This window comes from Mirounga angustirostris, unplaced genomic scaffold (genome assembly GCF_029215605.1).
Source record: "Mirounga angustirostris isolate CCGP_5_RB_7025 unplaced genomic scaffold, mMirAng1.0.hap1 SCAF_2, whole genome shotgun sequence".
Classification (NCBI taxonomy): domain Eukaryota; kingdom Metazoa; phylum Chordata; class Mammalia; order Carnivora; family Phocidae; genus Mirounga; species Mirounga angustirostris.
The window spans coordinates 63,971,955-63,981,110 of record NW_026991710.1 but is presented as its reverse complement, the minus strand read 5'-3'; the positions used below and the strand labels follow the sequence as shown (position 1 = coordinate 63,981,110).

Genomic DNA, 9,156 nt, shown 5'->3' with positions numbered 1-9,156 from the left:
ATTCATCTTGTCTGGGAGGTGAAGTACACAACACTTGAGTTGAGCCTTGTAGAACCAGAGTGATTTCAGCAGGCAGCAGAGGTGTGAGAGAAGGGTTATATCACACAGGAGGAAAATGGTATAAATAAAAACACAAGGTGGGAAACTGCCGAATGTGTTTCTATTACTGACTTACTAGATCCCTGGGAGGGCGCACTGGGGGTCAGAGAGAAGGTTATTGGAGAGCAAAGGGCGATGACAATGGGAAGACAGTTTAGACTTTTAAATGTCTTAAATGTCATGCTATTATATCCTGTTATGGAGCTTTCAAAACACTTTTCCTCATCTCTTAGTCACCGCTCAACACCATGTAATCTGTATCTCGACTTTTATGAAAAGCTAGTTAAGCATTCACCACAGCTATTCACTTGGGATTCTATTTTGACTTTCTGTTTAACATTTCCTCTTTTCCAGCCTCCACCTCCATTTCTGAAACACCTCTCAAATTCAAATAATTATGCCCACTCTCTGCTGCTGAGTTCAAGTCATTAAAATATTACCTACCTGATCTCTTATTTGCAATAGATCATTCAGATCACTTCCAGTTACTTCTGAAACATTAAACACTGATCTGATCCATTGTTTCTAATCTAAATTTTATTTTAATCTACAAGAACCACTATTTATTTTTAAAATAATGTTTTCTGTGCTTGCTTTGGCAGTACCTGAAGTTGGAACAATACAGAGACTATTAGCCCCTGCACAAGAATAACATGCAAATTCATGAAACATTAAGATAATAATAATAATAATAACTGTTATTATTATTATTTTGTGAGAAGAAAGTATTGTAGCAATGTTCCACATGCTAAAAGATTCTACATTTCTCTTTTATACTACTCTATTGAGAGCTTGATCAGTGAGGTCATACTCAGTGGCTAAATTGTCATGAATCTGGTGAATAAAATCAAACTGCTAAGAAAAACACTTTGAAAGCCTGTGTGGCTCAGTCAGTTGAGCACCCAACTCTTGATTTCGGCTCAGGTCATGATCTCAGGGTCTCGAGATCCAGCCCTGTGTCAGACTCTGCACTCAGCGAGGAGTCTGCTTGTTCCTCTCCCTCTGCTCCCGCCCACCCTGAATCTCTCTCTCAGATAAATATATATTTTAAAGTTTAAGTGAACAATACTTTATAAAACAAATATTCTCACAAATATAGTTTGCCTTAAAAAACATTTCTAATCTCCAGGTTATAAATCAATATTCTTTTAATCTATTTATACCTTTTTTCATTATTAAAGAAAAAGGTCTTTTCTTAGAGAAGTGAGTAAAAATTCACTTCCTGATAAGATTCAAAATAAATATCGATTATTTTATTAGAGGTTGCAAAATCATGATTTTCCAATTCTATTATTCCATCAACATCTACCAGTAAGAATTCTTCTCAAAGAACATTATTTATTTTATTATTTATTTATTTAACAGAGAGAGAGAGAGAGAGAGTACAAGCAGGCGGAGTAGCTGGTAGAGGGAGAGGGAGAAGTAGGCTCCCCAATGTGGGGCTGGATCCCAGGACCCTGGGATCATGACCGGAGCCCAAGGCAGATGCTTAACAAACTGAGCCACCCAGGTGCCCCAAAAAACTTGCCTTTATTAGTCAGCACTAGGTAGTTTCAGATTCATTTCATAAAGGAAAAGCAGGTTAAATTTTTATTTTTAGTTTTTTGCTTTTGAATAAGGCAGTTAATGAATTGAGTTTTGTTGGTTTTCTCTCTTATGCTATGAACTTAATGGACTTTTACATAACATTTTTTTTCCCTAATAAATTGTATTCAATGTTCTTTTTGATGCTTAAATTTTACTATCTTTGATTGTTGAGATCCTCTTCATTTTGGCTTCTATGGCCTTTTGAGGTAATTCATTTTCTTTGATAGCTTGCGTTTTGGCCTCCCCCAGATCTTAGGTTCATCTTCTATAACTTGGCTTAGACTTAGAAATAGTCATTCTTCTGGTGCTTTTATGGAAATAAATAAATATAGACCATAATTCAGGTAATAGATATGCTCATTGCTATTATTATTGCTTTTCAGCAGACAAAACCATGAAATGAGCTGGTGGTGGTTGTTATTTTTGTCAATTCATGCAGATATTTCCAATTCAAATTGAATTACGTGATTTTTGTTTATTTCTTTGTTTTCATACCTATCTCTCTTTTCTCCTCTTACAATAAAATTTTTTTGTGTGCTAACACATTAATGTAATTGCTTTCTTAGCTCTGATTGTCTACAAAACAGAACCGGAAGGAGATTACCTATTAAGGGTTTATTTATTGGAAGATGCAAACCCAAACACAAGACACGTCGAATGCGGGTAAAAGGGAATTGAGGCAGAGGAAGAAGCCTAGTCATGTAAGAAACCTTCCAATCAGGCTTTCATAAATGACTGGCCTCAGAATAGTCCTCAGTGGGGGAAAAGGAAGTGAGAAGAATTTATTTTCAGGCTTCCTCCTAACTCCTGGCACACTGGTCAAAGTTTGTCTCAAGAGTTGTTAATGGCCCTACACTTCCATATGTGTTGCCTGGAATTATCCAGGAAGCCTAGGGACACCAAATCCCACACTCTATTAGGCCACATATCATCTGAGTACACAGCACTTAGAGGAGCTAGAGCATCTTTGGGTCTGGTCAGGTCAGGCCTGTGCACTGGAGCTGATGTGGCTCCCGCCATGGCAGACATGATGAAGCCCAAACCCTCATTCAGGAGTCCAAGACAACTGGACAGTATTTGTTTTTTTGGGGGGGGGGCAGTATTTGGATAGGAGGCCGTGGTAGCAGCAGCTGGGGCTCTCTCCTGAGCAAGCAGGCAGATGCCGAAGAATCCACAATGGTAGAACCCTAAATGTTTTCACATTAAAACTGAATTTAAATCTTTAAGCCAAATTATATAGTTTCATTAAAAAAATGAATGGAAGAAAAAAATAATCATGTTATTTATCTTATTTTTAACAGTTATCTGCGGAAATTCATAAATTGGGTCCTATACAGTTTCTTATTCACTTCATCCTAACACACACACACACTAAAATTAATGGTATCAATAATATTTCTAAAAATTAGATTAATGAATGAAACGTAAGTCTTTTGAAGCTCAGTTTTGAATATATTTCATCAAGGATATAGAGTCAAAATACTGGGCATAAAAGTCAATTACAATAAGTATTTTCTTCATGTATATATCTTGCCAATTTGACGTATAATTGGTTCATTCATTTCAGTTTGGTTCAGTGTTTTAGGAATAGATATATTTTTCCATTTTGAAGTAATTTATTTTTGGAGTATGAAAATTATATATGTTCCCAAGGTGAGAATTACATAAGAAGACATATTTAGAGAAGTTCTGTTCTAGAAGTTAACTGCCTTCTTTATCATATACTCTTTCTCATTTAATTAACCATTTAATTATAACACTGATTTATCCTTCCAAAATTTCTTTTTACAAATATATATCTATATTTATATTTCACTACCACTTATACAAAATACAATTTACTTTTAAAAACTGTTTTGCATTTTGATTTTTTTTTTTACTTAATATAGCCAGTCATTTCAGGTCAGTATATACAAAACTTCCTCATTCCTTTCAATGTCTGCATAGTATTTTCAACTTAATTTTAAAGAAGACTAAACCAGAGTTATTGTAGCTCCTTACTCTTTATTCTCCAGAGCCAGTACATTTTTGGGCACCCTGATTTAACTCATAGCGTAATTAAAGAAATGCTATAGTGAGTATTTCAGTGGTTAAAATCGGAATGTTTGCAAATACTTCCTCCTTTTCTCAGGTCATCTTATTAGAACACTTAATGTCTCTGGAAACCTTGCTATGGACTGAATGTCGATGTCCCCCTAAGTTCATATACTGAAGTCCTAATCCCTGGTGTGATGGCATTAGAAGGTGGGGCCATTGGGAGGTAATTAGATTCACTTGAAGTCAGGACGGTAGTGTCCTTATAACAGGAGGAAAAGAGACCAGAGCTCACTTTCTCCCCACCATATAAGGACATAGCAAGAAGGCAGCCACTGCAAGCCAGGAGAGGGATCTCAACAGAACCAAATTGGCCAGCACCTTATTTTAGACTTCCTAGCTTGCAGAACTGTGAGAAATAAATATCTGTTGTTTAAGCCACCCAGTCTATGATATTTTGTTATAGCATCTCAAGCTGATTAAGATAAACTTCAACATCATTCACCCATTGCCAGATTTAAATAAAATAAATAACTTAAGAACATCTATGGCATGCAGTTAAGTGGATTTATTTGACCTGAGATTTGTTGTTGTTGTTTTCAGCCAAAGCTTCAGCAGCTTTCTTTTACCTTGCATAGCAAATGAGAAGGAGCAATCTTCTCTGGAACAATCCAAGGGCAGGCCTCTCAGTACCTCTCATCAACTCTGTTCGGAAAGTCTCCTCAATGGGCTTGTTTAGCCTTCCCACATAGACTTGGATCTCATAGACTTCAGCCTTTTTCAATCTGAGCAGAATAGAGAAGAAAAAATTAGGGCATATCTGGCAGAGCAAAGTACTATGATTATCTTTTTTAATCAGGAAAAAAATTACTTCCCCATAGTCTCTTAACTCTAGCTCTTTAGAAATGTTATCAAATTATTTTCTAAACGTAATTTTTTTACTTTTGTTAAGTTTTTTATTTTAATTCCAGTGTAGTTAACATACAGTGCTATATTAGTTTAAGGTGTACAATATAATGATTCTATTCATCAATCAGTGCACATAATAATAAATATACTCTTTAATCTCCATCACCTATTTCACCCATGCCCCACTCACCTCCCCTCTGGCAAGGACTAGTTTGTTCTCTATTGTTATGAGTCTGTTTCTCAGTTTGTCTCTATTTCTCTCCTTTTTGCCCCTTGTTTGTTTGTTTTGTTTCTTAAATCCCACATATAAGTGAAATCATATGGTAGTTGTCTTTTTCTGACTGACTTATTTTGGTTGGCATCATACCTTCTAGATCCATCCATGTCATTGCAAATGGCAAGATTTCATTCCTTTTTATGGCTGGATAATATTGCATTGTATATATATATATATATACCAGTTCTTCTTTATCCATTCATCTATCCATGGACATTTGGACTGCTTCCATTATTTGGCTATTGTAAATAGTGCTGCAATAAACATAGAGATCTATGTATCTCTTCAAATTAGTGTTTTTGTATTTTTGGGGTAAATACCCAGTAGTGGAATTACCTGATTGTAGGCTAGTTCAATTTTTAAATTTTTGAGAAACCTCCATACTGTTTTCCAAACTGGCTGCATCAGTTTGCATTCCCACCAATAGTGCAAGAGGGTTCCTTTTTCTCCACATCCTTGCCAACACTTGTTGTTTCTTGTGTTTTTTATTTTAGCCATTCTGGCAGGCATGAGGTGATAGCTCATTGGGTTTCGATTTGCATTTCTCTGATGATGAGTGATGTTGAACATCTTTTCATGTGTCTGCTGGCCATCTGTATGTCTTTTTTTTGCTGAAATGTCTGTTCATGTCTTCTGTCCATTTTTTTTTTAAAGATTTTATTTATTTATTTGAGAGAGAGAATGAGATAGAGAGAGAGAGCATGAGAGGGGGGAGGGTCAGAGGGAGAAGCAGGCTCCCCATTGAGCAGGGAGCCCGATGCGGGACTCGAGCCAGGGACTCCAGGATCATGACCTGAGCCGAAGGCAGTGGCTTAACCAACTGAGCCACCCAGGCGCCCCTCTTCTGTCCATTTTTTAAAAGATTTAATTTATGTATCTGAGAGAGAGAGAGAGCATGAGCCAGAGGAGGGGTAGAGGGAGAGGTAGAAGCAGACTCCCCTCTGAGCAGGGATTCCTGATGCCAGGCTTGATCCTGGGATTCTGGCATCACAATCTGAGCCAAAAGTAGATGCTTAACTGACTGAGCCACCCAGGTGCCCTCCCCTCCCACTTTTTTTTTTTTTTTTAAGATTTTATTTGTCTTCTTGCCCATATTTAATTGGATTATTTGGGGGGCGTTGCGTCATTTAAGTTATTTATATGTTTTTGATACTAACCTTTTATCAGATATGTCATTTACAAATATCTTCTCCCATTTAGTAGGCTGTTCTTTAGTTTGGTTGATTGTTTCCTTTGTTGTGTAGAAGCTTTTTATTTTGATATAGTCCCAATAGTTTATTTTTGCTTTTATTTCCCTTGCCTCAGGAAACACGCTTAGAAAAATATTGCTACAGCCAACGTTAGAGAAATTATTGCCTGTGCTCTCTTCTAGAATTTTTGTGGTTTCAGGTCTCACAATTAGGTTTTTAATTCATTTTGAGTTAATTTGGTGAGTGGTTAAGAAAGTGGTCCCATTTCATTCTTTTGTATGTAGCTGTCCAGTTTCCCAACACCATTTGTTGAAGAGACTGTCTTTTTCCCCATCACATATTCCTGCCTCTTCTGTCGAAGATTAATTGACCATAAAATTGTGGGGTTTTTTTCTGGGCCTTTCTGTCCCGTTCCATTTTTCTGTGTGTCTGTTTTTGTGCCAGTACCATATTGTTTTGGTTACTACAGCTTTGTCGTGTAACTTGAGATCTGGAATTGTGATACCTCCAGCTTTGTTTTTCTTTTTCAAGATTGTTTTGGCTATTTGGGGTCTGTGTGATGCTATACAAATTTTAGGATTGTTTGTTCTAGTTCTGTGAAAAATGCTATTGGTATTTTGATAAGGATTGAATTAAATCTGTAGATTGCTTTGGGTAGTATGGACATTTTGGCAATATTTGCTCTCCCAATCCATGAATATGGATTATCTTTCAGTTTGTTTGTGCCATCTTCAATTTCTTTTATCAATGTTTGATAGTTTTAGAGTAAAGGTTTTTCAACTCCTTGGTTAAGTTTATTTCTAAGTATTTTATTGTTTTTGGTGCAATTATAACTGGGTTTGCTTTCTTAATTTCTCTTTCTGTTGCTTCATTATTAGTGTATAGAAATGCCATGGATTTCTGTAAATTGGTTTTGTATCCTGCAAAACTATGAATTAATTTTTCAGTTCTAATAGTATTTTGGTGGAGTCTTTAGGGTTTTCTGTGTAGAGTATCAGGCTATCTACAAATAATGAAAGTTTCACTTCTTCCCTTTTTTTTTTTTTGTCTGATTGCTGTGGCTAGGACTTCTAGTACTTTGTTGAATAAAAGTGGTGAGAGTGACTATCGTTGCCTTATTCCCAAGCTTAAGGGGAAAACTCAGGTTTTCACCATTGAGTATGAGGTCAACTGTGAGTTTTTCATATATGACCTTTAGTATGTTGAGGTATGTTCTCTCTAACCTACTTTGTTGAGGATTTTTGTCATGTATGGATGTTGTACTTTGTCAAATATTTTTTCTGCATCTACTGAAATGATTGTATGGTTTTTATCCTTTCTTTTATTAATGTGATATATCACATTGATTGATTTGTGAATATTGAATAACCCTCGCATCCAGGGAATAAATCCCACTTGATTGTGGTGAATGATTTTTTTAATGTATTGTTGGATTCGGTTTGGTAATATTTTGTTGAGGATTTTTTCATCTATGTTCATCAAAGGTATTGGCCTGTAGTTTTTGTCTTTTTTGTTTGCTCGTTTTGTAGTATCTTTATCCGGTTTTGGTATCAGGTAATGCAGGCCTTGTAGAATGAATTTGAAAGTTTTCCTTCTATTTTTTTGGAATAGTTTGAGAAGAATAGGCATTAACTCTTTTTTATTTTTAAAAAGTTTGAAGAAGATTTTATTTATTTATTTGTTTGTTTATTTATTTAGAGAGAACGTGAGTGAGATAAAGGACAGAGGGAGAGGGAGGGAAAGAATCCCAAGCAGACTCTGCACTGAGCTCAGAGCCCAGCTCGGGGACCCTGAAATCATGACCTGAGCTGTAATCAAGAGTCAGATGCTCAACCAACTGAGCCACCCAGGTGTGCCAGTATTAGCTCTTCTTTAAATGTTTCAGAGAATTCATCTGGGAAGCCATCTGGTCCTGGGCTTTTTTGTTTGTTGGGAGTTTTATGATTACTGATTCAATTTCGCTGCTGGTAATCAGTCTGTTCAAATTTTCTATTTCTTCCTGATTTAATTTTGGAAGGTTGTATGTTTTAGGAATTTATCCATTTCTTCTAGGTTGTCCAATTTGTTGGTGTATAATTTTTCATAATATTCTCATAATCCTTTGTATTTCTGTATTGTCGGTTGTTATTTCTCCTCTTTCATTTTTGATTTTGTTTATTTGAGTCCTCTTTTTTTTTTATGACTCTGGCTAAAGGTTTATCAATTTTGTTGATCTTTTCAAAGAATCAGCTCCTGGTTTCATTGATCTATTCTATTAGTTTTTTTAGTTTCTTTTTTTTTAAAGATTTTATTTATTTATATGACAGAGAGAGACAGCGAGAACAGGAACACAAGCAGGGGGAGTGAGAGAGGGAGAAGCAGGCTTCCCGCTGAGCAGGGAGCCTGATGTGGGACTCGATCCCAGGACCCTGGGATCATGACCTGAGCCGAAGGCAGATGCTTAACGACTGAGCCACCCAGGCGCCCAGTTTTTTTAGTTTCTATTTCATTTATTTATGCTCTAATCTTTATTATTTCCTTCCTTCTATTGGTTTTGGGTCTTGTTTGTTCTTCTTTTTCTAGCTCTGTTAGGTGTAGGGTTAGGTTGTTTATTTGAGATTTTTCTTGCTTCTTGAGGTAGGCCTGTATTGCTATAAACTTCCCTCTTAGAAGAGCTTTTGCTGTCTCCCAAAGATTTTGGACCATTGTGTTTCTTATTCATTTGTTTCCATGTATTTTTTTATTTCCTCTTTGATTTCTTCGTTGACCCATTCATTGTTTAGCAGCATGTGATTTGGCCTCCTTATATTTGTGTTCTTTCCAGGTTTTTTTCTGGTGATGGATTTCTAGTTTTATAGTGTTGTGGTCAGAAAAGATGCATGGAATGATTTTGATCTTTTTGAATTTGTTGATATGTGTTTTGTGGTCTAAAACATAATCTATTCTGGAGAATGTTTCTTGTGCATTAGAAAAGAATGTGTATTCTACCTTTTTAGGATGAAATGTTCTGAATATATCTGTTAAATCCATCTAGTCCAATGTGTCATTTGAAGCCACTATTTGGATGATCTATCCATTGAT

General features: G+C 36.0%; 1 pseudogene; it reads left to right on the top strand.

The window, feature by feature from the left end:
- Positions 1-685: 685 nt before the first annotated feature.
- LOC123849148 (U6 spliceosomal RNA) lies at positions 686-782 on the top strand (annotated as a pseudogene).
- The last annotated feature ends 8,374 nt before the right edge of the window (positions 783-9,156 follow it).